Genomic DNA, 17,457 nt, shown 5'->3' with positions numbered 1-17,457 from the left:
GAAATGCTTTTGAGACATTTTTATCTGATTCCTATTGTATTTGTAACCACAGTTTAACAAAAGGCTGTAATTTACCAACGGGCACCACAGAGTGGCAATCTCATTCAATAAATCAATGAGGAGGGAGCACACTTGGAATATTAGGTTGGCTATAAGCTACAGTGTCACAGGCCCTCAGTGAGGTATTGGAATGGAGTAGTTTACGGATGCATCTCCTAAAGGGGAAAGGTGATATTTAAACAGGCTTTGCACCATCAATAGTATCTACAGACGGGGCTGGCACAAATAGGCAATGCCAACACCATTCATTAAAGATCCCCAACATCTGGGCCATGCCACTTTTTTTTGCAGCTATTAACTGGGCAGGAGGTGCAGAAGCCTGAAGTACACTACCAGGTTCAAGAACAGCTGCTTCCTTTCAACCATTCGGTTCTTGAACCAATTGGCGCAACCCAAATCACTACAGTTTAGCAACATTAGAATCAGAATCAGAATCAGGTTTAACATTACTGGCAGATATCGTGAAATTTGTTGTTCTGCGGCAGAGAGCAAAAGCAAGAAAATAGTGAGATAGTGCACATGAATATCATTGTCCATTCAGAAATCTGATGGCGGAGGGAAGAAATTGAAGAAGCTGTTCCTGAAGACCTCTGAAGATCTATTCTGGACCAAACAGGTTGCATCTCTGTCTGGTGTGGAATGGCCACTGCACAGGATCAGAAAAATACTGCAGAAAATTGTGAATTCTGCCAGCTCAGTCATGGGAACTAGTCTCAAATGTGATGCTTCAAAAAGGCAGCATACATCATTAAGGATGCCAATCACGAAGGACATGCCCTCTTCTCATTGCTACCATCAATGAGGAGGTACATGAGGCTGAAGACACACACTCAGCATTTCTTCTCCTCCGCTATCAGATTTCTGAATGAGTAAGGCACCAATGAACAGTACTTCATTATTTTGTTCTCTTTTTGCACTAAATATTTATTTTTTTATATATAAATATACTTCTTATTGTAGTTTACTGTATAGTTTTTATTATTATATATAGCAATGTACTGCTGCCAACAAAACAACAAATTTTGCAACATATGCCAGTGATATTAAACCTGATTTTGATTCTGAAATGCATTGGTGCCTGTTGCCTCAAATTGTAATGTTCTCCAAGTATGCAACATAGAAGAGAATTACAAAAATACCAAGGCACAGAAAGAAGGCATTGGATCCATTGAGTCTATATTGGCTTCTAGTAGATCAATCCCATCAATTCTGTTCCCATATGGGTGTTTCAAAACCCTCAAATTCCTTCAAATATCTGTCCAAGTCTTTTTTGAAAGTCCTTACTGACTTTCTTTCCAAGTGACTCTTTGCAAAAGAAGTTTTCCCTAGTATTCACCTTCTGTAAGTTTTGTCCCAACTTTTAAACTTCCTTTGACCTCATGTCACCTACAAATGCAAACATTTTTCTCTCTTTTCATCCTTTCTGAAACAGTCATGGACTTGTTCACCTTTAGCAAATATTCTCTCAGTGTGGTTTGCTTCAAAGAGAGCAAGTCATTCTCACCTTGTAGCTGAAAACTCCTATCCCTGGAAGTATTCTAGTAATTATTTTTGTTGATCCTCTCTAGGGTCTTCCTATCTATCCTAAAGCTGGGTGACCAGAACTGGAAGCAATATCCCTGTTGTGGCTCGACCATTGTTTTATCATAGCTATGTTCATCATAACTTACCTTCTTCTACAATCTATGCTTTAATAAATTAATTTTCTTAAGCTTAATTAACCTATTATTCATCATGGTGATTTCTGGATATATGCACACTCTTTACATCTATGCCGATATCTTCAAAATCTTTCATTCCTTGTGACAAAGTGTATTATTTTTCAGTTTTATAAATTTAGTCTTCCATTTCTGTACTTATTCAGCCAACCTAGCTATGTCTTCTTCCAGACTAGTACCACACTGTTCTCCATCTGAAAGCACAGATGCTTTACTGCAGGAGGAAGCTGGAGTACCCGGGGAAAACTCATGCATTCCACAGGGAGGACAGACAGACTCCTTACAGAGGATGCAGGAATTGAACTCCAAACTCCAGACGCCCCAAGCTGTAAAATTGTCACGCTAACTGCTACGCTACTTTGATGCCCTGTAAAGCAGGGTTTTAGAAAAGTGCTGGGACCACTACCCCAACTATTTATTGACCCATTCTGCTTCTTGTCTTAAAGTCAATTTCCAAAATGCGCTGAATCTGACCCTTGAAATCTATAATTTCTCAAGCTAGCCTTCAGTGTGTAACTTTATTTATTTATTTATTTATTGGGGTACAGTGTGGAACAAGCCCTTCCAGCCTTGTGAGCTGCACTGCCAGCAACCCCCGATTTAACCCTAGCCTAATCATGGGACAATTTACAATGACCAGCTAACCTACTAACCGGTACGTCTTTGGACTGTGTGAGGAAACTGGAACAAGTGCTTTCAATTGAGAAGAAGATTGCCAACAACAGTGAACTGCACTTCATGGAGCTTACAATGAACTCTATTGAACAGGAATATAACCAGCAAACATTTTGCCTCTGGATTAAACCAAAACTAGAACACTGTAGATTTTGGCAATCTGAAACATTCAGTCAATCAGTCTGGAAAGACTGGAATGCCTGAGTGTTGGGACTGCAGGAGAGAGTCAGGCTGATTTCGCTCACTCTCCTGCAATGTTCATTCCTCTCTCTGCAGTGCTGAGGCTGTAAACAGCTCGTCTCTGTGGATTTAGTGATGTTTTTGCGCCGCTAATATGATGAATTGAGATCAAACCTTGGGCCTGCTCCGGCTGCTCTGCGGAGTGGATCTAAGGACTCATTCTGGTTTAGAATGCTGTCGCTTTGCTCCTGTGTTTGCATGATGTGTGTGTGTGTGTGTGTGTGTGTGTGTTTCCCCCTCTTTCTCAGTGCAGTGGTTATGGTTTTCCTTTTTTTTTAAACTGAGTTCTTCGGACTTCTTGTTTTGTGGCAGCATGTAGTCAAAAAAATCTCAAGGTGTATAATTCATAAATGTACTTCGAATTTCTTTGAATCTTTGAATATAACTGGAACTCCTGGAACTACGCAGCAGGTCAGGCAGCATTAATGCTGAGAGAAGCTTTTTGGGCACAGCTTCCCAGACCTGACTCTTCCTCATAGTTCTCTATCCACAGATGTTTCCTGTCCTGCTGGGATTTTTCCAAGCTTTCCGCTTTCTCATTTTCAAATAGTTGCCCAGTCATTCACGTTATTTAGGGCCAGCTGCTGAAATAGCCAACTACAAATTGGGAAGCTCTGTCCAAAAAGCTCACTCAAACTTCTTGTGTGTTTATTTATTAATTGACTCACACAAAGTTAGAATTTTACATGGGCAGCCACATGGTGTTTTGAACGTTTGAATAGTTCATGCAACAAGAGTGAATGGCAATGCAGTGGGGAGGGAGATCGATCATCCGGCTTAGTGGTATTGCAGCAGCAACCTTTTGCTGAACCTCAGTAACTCCAAGGAATTAATTGTGGATTTCAGGAAGGGTACATAAGTTGTTCATGGAAGGGATCAGCAGCGGAAAGGGTGAGCAGTTGCAAGTTCCTGAGTGTCAGCATTGCTGAAGATCTGTCCTAGGTCCAGCATACTGATGCAATGACAAAGAAGGCTCGACAGCAGCTAGATTTCATTAAGAGTTTGAAGAGATTTGATATGTCACCCAAGGCTAGCAAATTTCTACAGATGTACCATAGATAGCATTCTTTCTGTTGCATCACCACGTGGTTGAGAAGTGCCAATGCATAGGATTGGAAAATGCTGCAGAAGGTTGCAAACACATCCAGCTCCATCATGGGCAACTGAAAAGGGTGATGCCACAAAGAACCGGCATCCATCATTAAGGACCCCTATCGCCCAGGACATGCCGTCTTCTCTTTGCTGCCACCAGGGAGGAGGTACACGAACCTGAAGACACACACTCAATATTTTAGGAACAACTTCTTCCCCTCCGCCATTAGATTTCTGAATGGAAAATGAACCAATAAACACTAACTCTATCAATTTTGCTCACTTTTTGTACTAGTTATTTAATTTATTTAATACATATATATATATAGTATTTCTTATTGTATTGTCTTTTTTTTCTCTGTGTTGCTCTTTATTGCTGCTGCCAAACATCACATTTTATGACATATGATATTAAGCCTAATTCTAAATCTGTTTAACACACACAAAATGTTGGAAGAGTTCAGCAGGTCAGGCAGCATCTATGGAGAGGAATAAAGAGTTGGCATTTCAGGCCGAGACCCATCAGCAGTACTGATGTATCATTTCGACCTGTAAAATCAATTGTTTTTTCTTCTCCATGGATGCTACCTGACCCACTGAATTCCTCCAGCATTCAGTGTGTTTTCTTCAAGATTTCAGTCTTCAGAATCTCTGATGTTTATAGGCATTGTTTAAGTGGGTTTCTTCATTGAATTTAAATCTTTCAGCCTCATTGAGCTAAGCAGCATGAGAACACTAATCCCAGGGTCTGGGAAGGGAAGGGGAATGATGAAGTTGGATCATGCATCCTAAGATCAAGGCATAGCATTATTTTCTTGTTCTTGTTCTCTATCTATATCTTCTTCTCCTCCTCCTTCATCTCCTTCTCCATCTTTTTCTTCTTCTTTTCCTTCTTTTTCTCCTTCTCTTCTTTTATTTCTTCTTCTCCTCCTCTTCCTTTTCTTCTTCTCCTTCTTTCTTCTTCTTCTCTGTCTTCGTCACCTTCTCTTCTTTTGCTTTCTCTTCTTCTCCTCTTCTTCCTTTTATTCTTCTCCTTCTTCTCTTTCTTCATCACCTTTTCTTCTTCTTTTGCTTTTTCTTCTTCTCCTCTTCTTCCTTTACCTCTTCTTGACGGATGGTGGTGTGACGACAGTGCACACGCAGCCACTTTGGTGGTGATGTCTGTTATCTGTCAAGTAGGGGACCGTGCACAATTCTGATTTGATGGAGACAGACGTGAGAGCATGGAGGAATATCTGGAAAACTTCTGAAATGCCCACTTCGCTGCCGCTGCTACTGTGTGGTAACCGGAATCTCCGGAGCAGAAGGCACCGAAATCCTCGGCTTTGTGTGTTTCAGCAGCCGGAGTGAGTTTTCGGACGGATGGACTCAGTGTCGGCTGTGGTCGGCTGCTTCCAAGGCATCGGTAAGTTGACAGTGCCTGGAGGTTTATGGCAGGGAGTTTCTCCCCTTTGCCACCTGCTATTGGAGACTCGGGAGTCGATCGACTTGGGACTTCGAGACTTTTTTTTACTGTGCCCATGGTCTGTTCTTCATCAAATTATGGTATTGCTTTGCATTATAACTATATGTTATAATTATGTGGTTCTGTCAGTGTTAGTATTTGGTTTGTCCTGTTTTCTGTGATATCACTCTGGAGAAACATTGTATCATTTCTTAATGCATGTATGCATTTCTAAATGACAATGAAAAGAGGACTGGGTGTTCTCATAATCTAAACTAATCCTCTTCTTCTCTTTCTTCTTCACCTTCTCTTTTTCTTCTTCTCCTCCATGCCCATTAGCAATTCACTTGGCAATACCCATGCACTCATCAATCACTGCACAATGACACACTGTGTGTTACAATAATGAAACAAATGGAAAGATTATAAGATTAATAGAAAAACACTGACACAAAATGCTGACAGGGAAAGATTAGGGAATTATAATAGATCAGCTTCTGAAGACATGAAACCAGCATCTGTTGTCAGAAAGGGAAATTGAAAATGAGATTGTATACAAGCAACATAACATGGATCAAAGAAGGTTACCTTGATAATATATACTGTAGAATCTAAGTAAGAGAGTAGGTTTTGTCAGTGACTATAAAAGGTCGAAAATATACATGGGCATTTTATGCAATATTTTATTAAATAGCATTGCATTATTGCATTCCCTGTGCAATAATACAATCATATTTAATAAAGTCCCAGTCCAGTATAAATTCTTGGGACACCTGGATAGTGTATTCCAACTGTGGGTTCCAATATATAAAGTATTATTTTTCCCTGTTGCAATTTACTGAGGGGGCAACCACTAATTAGGAATTTAACATTGCTCAGTAGTGAGTCTCATGCAAACAAAGGACACTACAGCTGTGGAAGAGCGGAACTGGAGAAGGCTAAAGATACTTCTGCTCTCATAATGCATTGGGCCTTACACATCATCTTCCTATTTGAGATGGAGAAAATGTTGACAAAAACATTCAGACATTGCACACTAAGTGTAGGGCCATTTTATAATCCAGTGCAGGAGGGTGGGAGCTCCCAAATACCACAGGCTAATAATGAACATGAGAAATTCTGCAGATGCTGGAAATTCAAAGCAGCACACACAGAATACTGGAGGAACTCAGCAGGTCTGTAGGCATCTACAGAAATGAATAAACTGTCGACATTTCAGCCCGAGACCCTCCTTCTGGACTGGAGAAGAAGGGGGTAGACACCAGAGTAAAAAAAGTGGAGGGAAGGGAAGGAGGATAGGTAGAAGGTAATAGATAAAGCCAGGTGGGTTGGATAGATAAAAGACTGGAGAAGAAATAATCTGATATTATAGGAGAGTGGACCACAGGGGAGAGGGAAGGAGGAGGGGTCCCATGAGGAGGTGACAGGCAGGTGAGAAGCGATAAGAGGACAGATTGAGGAATAGAAAAAGGGGGGGGAGTGATTTTTTTGCTGGAAGGAGAAATCAATATTCATGCCATCAGTTTGGAGGTTACCCAGATGGACTATAACATCGAGAGCGAGGCACCAACTCTTTTTTTCTCCCCCCCCCACCCCTTTTGCGAATCGGCCCGAACAGACAGGAACAACAGGGCTCTCACAGCTAACGGTTTAAAAATTTTGTCTGTTTGGCGAGGTAAGTCGGTGAGTAGACTTATTTTTCCTGTTTCATTCCTGTAGAATTAGGTAGCATGCCTGCAGGGTTAGTGCTTTGTTCAGGATGTCAGATGTGGGAATCCTGGGAGACCTCCAGCCTCCCTGATGGCCACATCTGCGCCAGGTGCACCGAGATGCAGCTCCTCAGAGACCGTGTTAGGGATCTGCAGCTGCAGCTTGATGACCTACTGCTTATCGGGGAAAGTGAGGAGGTGATAGACAGGAGCTACAGGGAGGTAGTCATCCCTAGGCTACAGGAGTCAGAACATTGGGTCACTGTCAAGAGAGGGAAGGGAAATGCCCCGATAGTGGAGAGCACACTTGTGGCTGACCCCCTCAGCAACAAATATCTTGTTCTGGATGCTGTTGAGGGGGGATGACCTGACAGGGGATGCCCACGGTGACCGGGTCTCTGGCACTGAGCCTGGCGCTGTTTTGCAAGAGAGAAGGAGGGAGAAGAGAAATGCGGTAGTCATAGGGGATTCCATAGTCAGGGGAACAGACAGGAGATTCTGTGAGCCTGACAGAGATACCCGCATGGTGTGTTGCCTCCCAGGTGCCAGGGTACGGGATGTCTCAGATCAGGTCCTGAATATTCTAAAGGGGGAGGGTGAGCAGCCAGTTGTCTTGGTACATGTTGGTACCAATGACATAGATAGGACAAAGGAGGAGGTCCTGAAGAGAGATTTCCAGGAGTTAGGAAGGAAGCTGAGAAGCAGGACCTCCAGGGTAGTAATCTCGGGATTGCTACCTGTGCCACGTGCTAGCGAGGGCAAGAATAGTTGGATCAAGCAGATGAATGTGTGGCTGAGAGACTGGTGTAGGGGGCAGGGCTTCAGATTCTTGGATAATTGGGATCTCTTCTGGGGGAAGTATGACCTGTTCAAAAAGGACAGGTTACACCTGAACCCGAAGGGGACCAATATCTTGGCGGGAAAGTTTAATAGAGCTGTTAGGGAGGGTTTAAACTAATTTGGCAGGGGGATGGGAACCGGAATGATAGAGCGGAGGAAGGGGAAAACAGAAATAAATCTAAGATAGTGAGCAGTAAAGATGTCAAGAAAGACAGGCAGGTGATGGGGCAAATTTGTAGCCATTGGGATGAGTTGCAGTGCAATAAAGTTGCAGTGAAATCAAAGCAAAAAGTATCAAATACTGGTCTTAAGGCATTTTACTTAAATGCACGCAGCATAAGGAATAAGGTGGATGATCTTGTTGTACAGCTACAGATTGGCAGGTATGATATTGTGGCCATCACTGAGACATGGCTAAAGGATGCATGTCTCTGGGAGCTGAACGTCCAAGGATACACGGTGTATCGGAAGGATAGGAAGGTAGGCAGAGGGGGAGGCGTGGCTTTATTGGTAAGAAATAATATTAAATCATTAGAAAGAGGTGATATAGGATCGGAAGGTGCAGAATCTTTATGGGTTGAGCTAAGAAATCGCAGGGGTAAAAGGACCCTGATGGCAGTTATTTATAGGCCTCCAAACAGCTGCAGTGATGTGGACTACAAATTACAACTGGAAATAGAAAAGGCTTGTCAGAAGGGCAGCATTATGATAATTGTGGGGGATTTTAACATGCGAGTAGATTGGGAAAATTAGGTCAGCACTGGATCTCAAGAGAGAGAATTTGTAGAATGTCTGCGAGATGGCTTTTTAGAACAGCTTGTTGTTGAGCCCACTAGGGGATCAGCTGTGCTGGATTGGGTATTGTGTAATGAACTGGAGGTGATTAGAGAGATTGATGTGAAGGAACCCTTAGGAGGCAGTGATCATAACATGATTGAGTTCACTGTGAAATTAGTAAAAGAGAAGCCGAAATCTGATGTGTCGGTATTTCAGTGGAGTAAAGGAAATTACAGTGGCCTGAGAGAGGAACTGGCCAAAGTTGACCGGAAAGGGACACTGGCGGGAAAGACAGCAGAGCAGCAGTGGCTGGAGTTTATGCGAGAAATGAGGAATGTGCAAGACAGATATATTCCAAAAAGGAAGAAATTTTTGAGTGGAGAAAGGATGCAACCATGGTTGACAAAAGAAGTCAAAGCCAAAGTTAAAGCTAAAGAGAGGGCATACAAGGAAGCAAAAATTAGTGGGAAGACAGAGGATTGGGAAGTTTTTAAAACCTTACAAAAGGAAACCAAGAAGCTCATTAAGAGAGAATAGATTAACTATGAAAGGAAGCTAGCAAATAATATCAAAGAGGATACTAAAAGCTTTTTCAAGTATATAAAGAGTAAAAGACAGGTGAGAGTAGATATAGGACCGATAGAAAATGATGCTGGAGAAATTGTAATGGGAGATACGGAGATGGCAGAGGAACTGAACGAGTATTTTGCATCAGTCTTCACTGAGGAAGACATCAGCAGTATACGGGACACTCAAGGGTGGCAGGGAAGAGAAGTGTGCACAGTCACAATTACGACAGAGAAAGTACTCAGGAAGCTGAATAGGCTAAAGGTAGATAAATCTCCTGGACCAGATGGAATACACCCGCGTGTTCTGAAGGAAGTAGCTGTGGAGATTGCGGAGGCATTAGCGATGATCTTACAAAAGTCGATAGATTCTGGCATGGTTCCGGAAGACTGGAAGATTGCAAATGTCACTCCGCTATTTAAGAAGGGGGCAAGGAAGCAAAAAGGAAATTATATACCTGTTAGCTTGACATCGGTGGTTGGGAAGTTGTTGGAGTCGATTGTCAAGGATGAGGTTACAGAGTACCTGGAGGCATATGTCAAGATAAGCAGAACTCAATATGGATTCCTTAAAGGAAAATCTTGCCAGACAAACCTATTACAATTTTTTGAGGAAATTACCAGTAGGCTAGACAAGGGAGATGCAGTGAATGCTGTATATTTGGATTTTCAGAAGGCCTTTGACAAGGTGTCACACATGAGGCTACTTAACAAGATAAGAGCCCATGGAATTACGGGAAAGTTACATACGTGGATAGAGCGTTGGCTGATTGGCAGGAAACAGAGAGTGGGGATAAAGGGATCCTATTCTGGTTGGCTGCCGGTTACCAGTGGTTTTCCACAGGGATCAGTGTTGGGGCCGCTTCTTTTTACATTGTACATCAACGATTTGGATTATGGAATAGGTGGCTTTGTGGCTAAGTTTGCTGACGATATGAAGATAGGTGGAGGGGCCGGTAGTGCTGAGGAAACGAAGAGTCTGCAGAGAGACTTGGATAGATTGGAAGAATGGGCAGAGAAGTGGCAAATGAAGTACAATGTTGGAAAGTGTATGGTTATGCACTTTGGTAGAAAAAATAAATGGGCAGACTATTATTTAAATTGGGAAAGAATTCAAAATCCTGAGATGTAACGGGACTTGGGAGTCCTCGTACAGGATACCCTTAAAGTTAACCTCCAGGTTGAGTCAGTAGTGAAGAAGGCAAATGCAATGTTGGCATTCATTTCTAGAGGAATAGAGTATAGGAGCAGGGATGTGATGTTGAGGCTTTATAAGGCGCTGGTGAGACCTCACTTGGAGTACTGTGGGCAGTTTTAGTCTCCTTATTTAAGAAAAGATGTGCTGAATTTGGAGAGGGTACAGAGGAGATTCACTAGAATGATTCCGGGAATGAGAGGGTTAACATATGAGGAACGTTTGTCCGCTCTTGGACTGTATTCCTTGGAGTTTAGAAGAATGAGAGGAGACCTCATAGAAACATTTCGAATGTTAAAAGGCATGGACAGAGTGGATGTGGCAAAGTTGTTTCCCATGATGGGGGAGTCTAGTACGAGAGGGCATGACTTAAGGATTGAAGGGCGCCCATTCAGAACAGAAATGCAAAGAAATTTTTTTCGTCAGAGGGTGGTGAATCTATGGAATTTGTTGCCATGGGCAGCAGTGGAGGCCAAGTCATTGGGTGTATTTAAGGCAGAGATTGATAGGTATCTGAGTAGCCAGGGCATCAAAGATTATGGTGAGAAGGCGGGGGAGTAGGACTAAATAGGGGAATGGATCAGCTCATGATAAAATGGCGGAGCAGACTCGATGGGCTGAATGGCCTACTTCTGCTCCTTTGTCTTACGGTCTCATGGTCTTATGTTGCTCCTCCACCTTGAGGGTGGCCTCGTCTTGGTACAAGAGGCCATGGACTGACATGTTGGAACAGGAATAGGAATTTGAATTAAAATGGTTGGCCACTGGGAATTCTGCTTTTGCCGGACAGAGTGGAGGTGCTTGACAAAGTGGTGAAGCGTTAGTGCAGTTATAAGAAGCGCGTTCGATTCCCACCGGCGTCTGAAAGGAGCTCTCCCAGTGACCGAGTGGGTTTCCTCCAGGTGCTCCGGTTTCCTTTGTTACATACCCCGTAACTGGGTTGCCAAACCAGCAGAAATGGATCACTCAGTTGGAGTCTGGATTACTAGAACTAAGAAAGTTTTATTAAAGAAACAAGCAACACAGTACTCTAATCAAAAGGATAATAAATGCAACAGTTCAGCAATGATAAACACACATGTACACAGAATTAAGATAACAGGATTAATCAAGCTCTATCGTTGTCTAGGGGTAAATGACCAGTTTCAAAGTGACGCAAAGTTCAGTTCAGTTCGCAGTAATCACTGCCATGGCGATGGATAGTGGGGCGGGGGAGGAGAGAGAGAGCAAAACGAATGAATATTCAAGGTTTCCAGACAGACCTTCTCAGTCAGCTTTCGGGCGAGTCCTTTGTGATGTCATCTGAGGTCACCAACCGTGACCTCTCCGTTTCCAGATACGATCGTTTCCCAGCGCTGAACCTGGCACCCAGGCAAGGGTGGACACACACCAGGTTCTCGCCGATCGTGCCTTTCCACCCTGTGCGTTTATGGCCCGGTACTTCCCACCGACTTGTGAGAGACGCACCGCTTCCAGGGTCTTGTTACCTCGGGTGTCGTGTGTGTCCTGCCTTAGCGACCCTGTCCCTTTTTATCCCCCTGCTGGGGTATTGCCTGTCCATCACTTCAAACAGTTCAGGGTTCAAAGGGGGGCCGATCTTGACAGCTCTCTTTCTGTTACTCTCTCTCCCGTCCCTTCATTACACATCTCCAAATGCTGCTCCATTGTTTTCCTTATCTCTCTCTCTCCTGAAGTCAGGTGGCAGACTAACTGCTGGTTCCACTGGTGCCAGCACAGGACAGCTAACATCTTAATCTATGTGTATTCTTGTCACACCTTCCACATTCCAAAGATGTATGGTTAAGGTTAGTAAGTTGTGAGCATGTTGGTACCAGATGTGTGGTGATGCATGTGGGTTGTCCAGCACAATCATCACTGAATTAATTTTATTTGACACAAACGACGCATTTCATTGTATGTACATCTGACAAATAAAGCTAATCTTTAACTGTTAATGGGCAATAACTTTGGAAGAAATTTAAGATAATGCATAAAGTACAACAATCTATCACGTTTTGTTGTATTGATCAAACAATCTGTAAAGGTATGATTGGATTATATTTGTGGCTTATGTCTACGTTTTGTACCAAACTGATTGAAAGAATGTGTATTTGATGTATTTATTTAGCAATACAGTGCACAGTCGGCCCTTCTGGCCCTTTGAGCCATGCTGCCCCAGCAAGCCCCGACAAACCCAATTAACCCTAACATAATTATGGGATAATTTCCAATGACCTGTTAAACTACCCAGTACATCTTTGGATTATGGAAAGAAACCGGAGTACCCGGGGCAAGCCGACACATTCCACGGGGAGGACGTACAGAATGAACTCTGAACTCCTGATTGCCCCGAGTGGTAATAGCATCGTGCTGACCACTAAGTTACTCTGGTGCCCTGGTACCGAGGTTCACCTGCTGCCTTGGTGGGATCTTAACTCAGGACGTTCCCTTATCACCAGACATCTTAGGTTTAGCTGGTGATCTGATTATTAGGTCATTAGTGTTGTAGCGTGGATGAAATCACTGGAGAGATAGAGTTACTGGTAGATACAAAGCAGCTTCTTTATTTGACACAACGAGGTACAGCATGCATCATACGGACGGAGACACTTTCAGTAGAAAGGTCTGCTAGCTCAATGTGGGCTCGATATTTATATATGCTAAACACAAAGGCAATCGCTATTTACAAAGTTATAGACAATGCATAGACAATGCTTCCTTTCAAAGCTACATACAAAACATCACACCGACTGACTTCATCCTTTCCTTCCGACACCAACATGTCTGGGTTGGTATCCACTGCCTTTAGGAATGCAAGTTAAATCCACAAAACATTTATTTGGTATTTTACATGCTAACATAGAAGACAATTCATATCTATGAAGTATAGATAATACTGTCATCGAAGCTACTTGTAAACTTCACACTTCCATCCGCAGTGTCTGGCTAGTATTCCGATATTCACAGCTTTTAGGAAATGCATTGTTTTGAACTCAATCCGCAGTACTTTGTCAAATAGAAGGCTGGTGGCCAGAGTCATTTAGGTGTAAATGAATCGTCTGCCCAAAAACTCACTCTAACAATTAGCATCACACATAAAAGTTGCTGGTGAACGCAGCAGGCCAGGCAGTATCTCTAGGAAGAGGTACAGTCGACGTTTCGGGCCGAGACCCTTCGTCAGGACTAACTGAAGGAAGAGTTAGTAAGAGATTTGAAAGTGGGAGGGGGAGGAGGAGATCCAAAATGATAGGAGAAGACAGGAGGGGGAGGGATGGAGCCAAGAGCAGGACAGTTGATTGGCAAAAGGGATATGAGAGGATCATGGGACAGGAGGCCTAGGGAGAAAGAAAAGGCGGAGAGGGGGAAAATGCCCAGAGGATGGGCAAGGGGTATAGTGAGAGGGACAGAGGGAGAGAAAGGAGAGAGAGAAAAAGAATGTGTGTATAATAAATAAATAAATAAATAACAGGTGGGGTACGAGGGGGAGGTGGGGCATTAACACAAGTTTGAGAAGTCAATGTTCATGCCATCAGGTTGGAGGCTACCCAGATGGAATATAAGATGTTGTTCCTCCAACCTGAGTGTGGCTTCATCTTTACAGTAGAGGAGGCCGTGGATAGACATGTCAGAATGGGAATGGGATGTGGAATTAAAATGTGTGGCCACTGGGAGATTCTGCTTTCTCTGGCGGACAGAGCGTAGGTGTTCAGCAAAACGATCTCCCAGACTGTGTCGGGTCTCGCCAATATATAGAAGGCCATATTGGGAGCACCGGATGCAGTATATCACCCCAGTTGACTCACAGGTGAAGTGTTGCCTCACCTGGAAGGGCTGTCTGGGGCCCTGAATGGTGGTAAGGGAGGAAGTGTAAGGGCATGTGTAGCACTTGTTCCGCTTACAAGGATAAGTGCCAGGAGGGAGATCAGTGGGGAGGGATGGGGAGGACGAATGGACAAGGGAGTCGCGTAGGGAGCGATTCCTGCGGAAAGCAGGGGGGGGGAGGGAAAGATGTGCTTAGCGGTGGGATCCCGTTGGAGGTGGCGGAAGTTACGGAGAATAATATGTTGGACCCGGAGGCTGGTGGGGTGGTAGGTGAGGACCAGGGGAACCTTATTCCTAGTGGGGTGGCGGGAGGATGGAGTGAGAGCAGATGTGCGTGAAATGGGGGAGATACGTTTGACAGCAGAGTTGATGGTGGAGGAAGGGAAGCCCCTTTCTTTAAAAGGAGGACATCTCCCTTGTCCTGGATTGAAAAGCCTCATCCTGAGAGCAGATGCGGCGGAGACGGAGGAATTGCGAGAAGGGGATGGCATTTTTGCAAGAGACAGGGTGAGAAGAGGAATAGTCCAGATAGCTGTGAGAGTCAGTAGGCTTATAGTAGACATCAGCGGATAAGCTGTCTCCAGAGACAGAGACAGAAAGATCTAGAAAGGGGAGGGAGGTGTCGGAAATGGACCAGGTATACTTGAGGGCAGGGTGAAAGTTGGAGGCAAAGTTAATAAAGTCAACGAGCTCAGCACGCGTGCAGGAAGCAGCGCCAATGCAGTCGTTGATGTAGCAAAGGAAAAGTAGGGGACAGATACCAGAATAGGCACGGAACATAGATTGTTCCACGAAGCCAACAAAATGGCAGGCATAGCTAGGACCCATATGGGTGCCCATAGCTACACCTTTAGTTTGGAAGAATTGGGAGGACCCAAAGGAGAAATTATTAAGAGTAAGGACTAATTCCGCTAGGCGGAGCACAGTGGTGGTAGAGGGGAACTGATTAGGTCTGGAATCCAAGAAGAAGCGGAGAGCTTGGAGACCTTCCTGATGGGGGATGGAAGTATATAGGGACTGGACATCCCTGGTGAAAATAAAGCGGTGGGGGCCAGGGGACTTAAAATCATCGAAAAGTTTAAGAGCGCGAAAAGTGTCACGAACATAGGTAGGAAGGGATTGAACAAGGGGGGATAAAACCGTGTCAAGGTATGCAGAAACGAGTTCGGTGGGGCAGGAGCAAGCTGAGACAATAGGTCTGCCAGGACAGGCAGGTTTGTGGATCTTGGGTAGGAGGTAGAAATGGGAAGTGTGAGGTGTGGGAACTATAAGGTTGGTAGCAGTGGATGGGAGATCCCCTGAGCGGATGAAGTTGGTGATGGTGTGGGAGACAATGGCCTGGTGCTCCTTAGTGAGGTCACGATCGAGGAGTAAGTAAGAGGAGGTATCTGTGAGTTGTCGCTGTGCCTCGGCAAGGTAGAGGTCAGTACGCCAGACTACAACAGCACCCCCCCTTATTGGCGGGTTTAATAATAAGGTTAGGATTAGTGCGGAGGGAGGGCGACACTTCACGTCTGAGTCGACTGGGGTGATATACTGCGTCCGGTGCTCCTGATGTGGCCTTCTATATATTGGCGAGACCCGACGCAGACTGGGAGACCGCTTTGCCGAACACCTACACTCTGTCCACCAGAGAAAGCAGGATCTCCCAGTGGTCACACATTTTAATTCCACATCCCATTCCCATTCTGACATGTCTATCCACGGCCTCCTCTACTGTAAAGATGAAGCCATACTCAGGTTGGAGGAACAACACCTTATATTCCATCTGGGTAGCCTCTAACCTGGTGGCATGAACATCGACTTCTCTAACTTCCGCTGATGCCCCACCTCCCCCTCGTACCCCATCCATTAATTATTTTTATACATGCATCTTTCTCGCACTCTCCTTTTTCTCCCTCTGTCCCTCTGACTATACCCCTTGCCCATCCTCTGGGTTTCTCCCCCACCTTGTCTTTCTCCCTGGACCTCCTGTCCCATTATCCGCTCATATCCCCTTTGCCAATCACCTGTCCAGCTCTTGGCTCCATCCCTCCCCCTCCTGTCTTCTCCTATCATTTTGGATCTCTTCCTCCCCCTCCCACTTTTAAATCTCTTACTAACTCTTCCTTCGGTTAGTCCCGACAAAGGGTCTCGGCCTGAAACGTCGACTGTGCCTCTTCCTAGAGATGCTGCCTGGCCTGCTGCGTTCACCAGCAACTTTGATGTGTGTTGCTTGAATTTCCAGCATCTGCAGAATTCCTGTTGTATACGGAACAAGTGGTACACATGCCCTTACACTTCCTCCCTCACTACCATTCAGGGCCCCAGACAGTCCTTCCAGGTGAGGCAACACTTCACCTGTGAGTCGGCTGGGGTGATATACTGCGTCTGGTGCTCCCGATGTGGCCTTTTATATATTGGCGGGACCCGTCACGGACTGGGAGATCGTTTCACCGAACATCTACGCTCTGTCCGCCAGAGAAAGCAGGATCTCTCAGTGGTCATATATTTTAATTCCACATCCCATTCCCATTCTGACATGTCTATCCACGGCCTCCTCTACTGTAAAGATGAAGCCACACTCAGGTTGGAGGAACAACACCTTATATTCCGTCTGGGTAGCCTCCAACCTGATGGCATGAACATTGACTTCTCAAACTTTTGCTAATGCCCCACCTTCCCCTCGTACCCCATCAGTTATTTATTTATTTATATATACACATTCTTTTTCTCTCTCTCCTTTTTCTCCCTCTCTCCCTCTCACTATACCCCTTGTCCATCTTCTGGGCTTCCCCCTCCCCCTTTTCTTTCTCCCTAGGCCTCCTGTCCCACGATCCTCTCATATACCTTTTGCCAATCACCTGTCCAGCTCTTGGCTCCATCCTTCCCCCTCCTGTCTTTTCTGGACCTCCCCCTCCTCCTCCCACTTTCAAATCTCTTACTATCTCTTCTTTCAGTTAGTCCTGAAGAAGGGTCTCGGCTCAAAACGTTGACTGTACCTCTTCCTAGAGATGCTGCCTGGCCTGCTGTGTTCATCAGCAACTTTTATATGTATTGCTTGAAATTCCAGCATCTGCAGATTTCCTCGTGTTTGTGTCTAGCAATTAGCATGCCTGCCTAGAAAGGAATTTGTGAATGAAGTTTTCTTTTGAATATTTCCTAATTTGAGTTCCTTGTTATTGATTAGGTAAAAGCAAACTATTTGTAACACAAGTGTAATGCTTCAAATCACAAACAAGAGAAACCTTGCAGGTGCTGGAAATCCGAGCAACACACACAAAATACTGGAGGAACTCAGCAGGCCAGGCAGCATCTATGGAAAAAAGTACAGCTGACG

The sequence above is a fragment of the Mobula hypostoma genome, chromosome 1 (genome assembly GCF_963921235.1).
Source record: "Mobula hypostoma chromosome 1, sMobHyp1.1, whole genome shotgun sequence".
In the NCBI taxonomy this organism is placed as follows: domain Eukaryota; kingdom Metazoa; phylum Chordata; class Chondrichthyes; order Myliobatiformes; family Myliobatidae; genus Mobula; species Mobula hypostoma.
Note: the sequence above shows the minus strand (reverse complement) of the source record.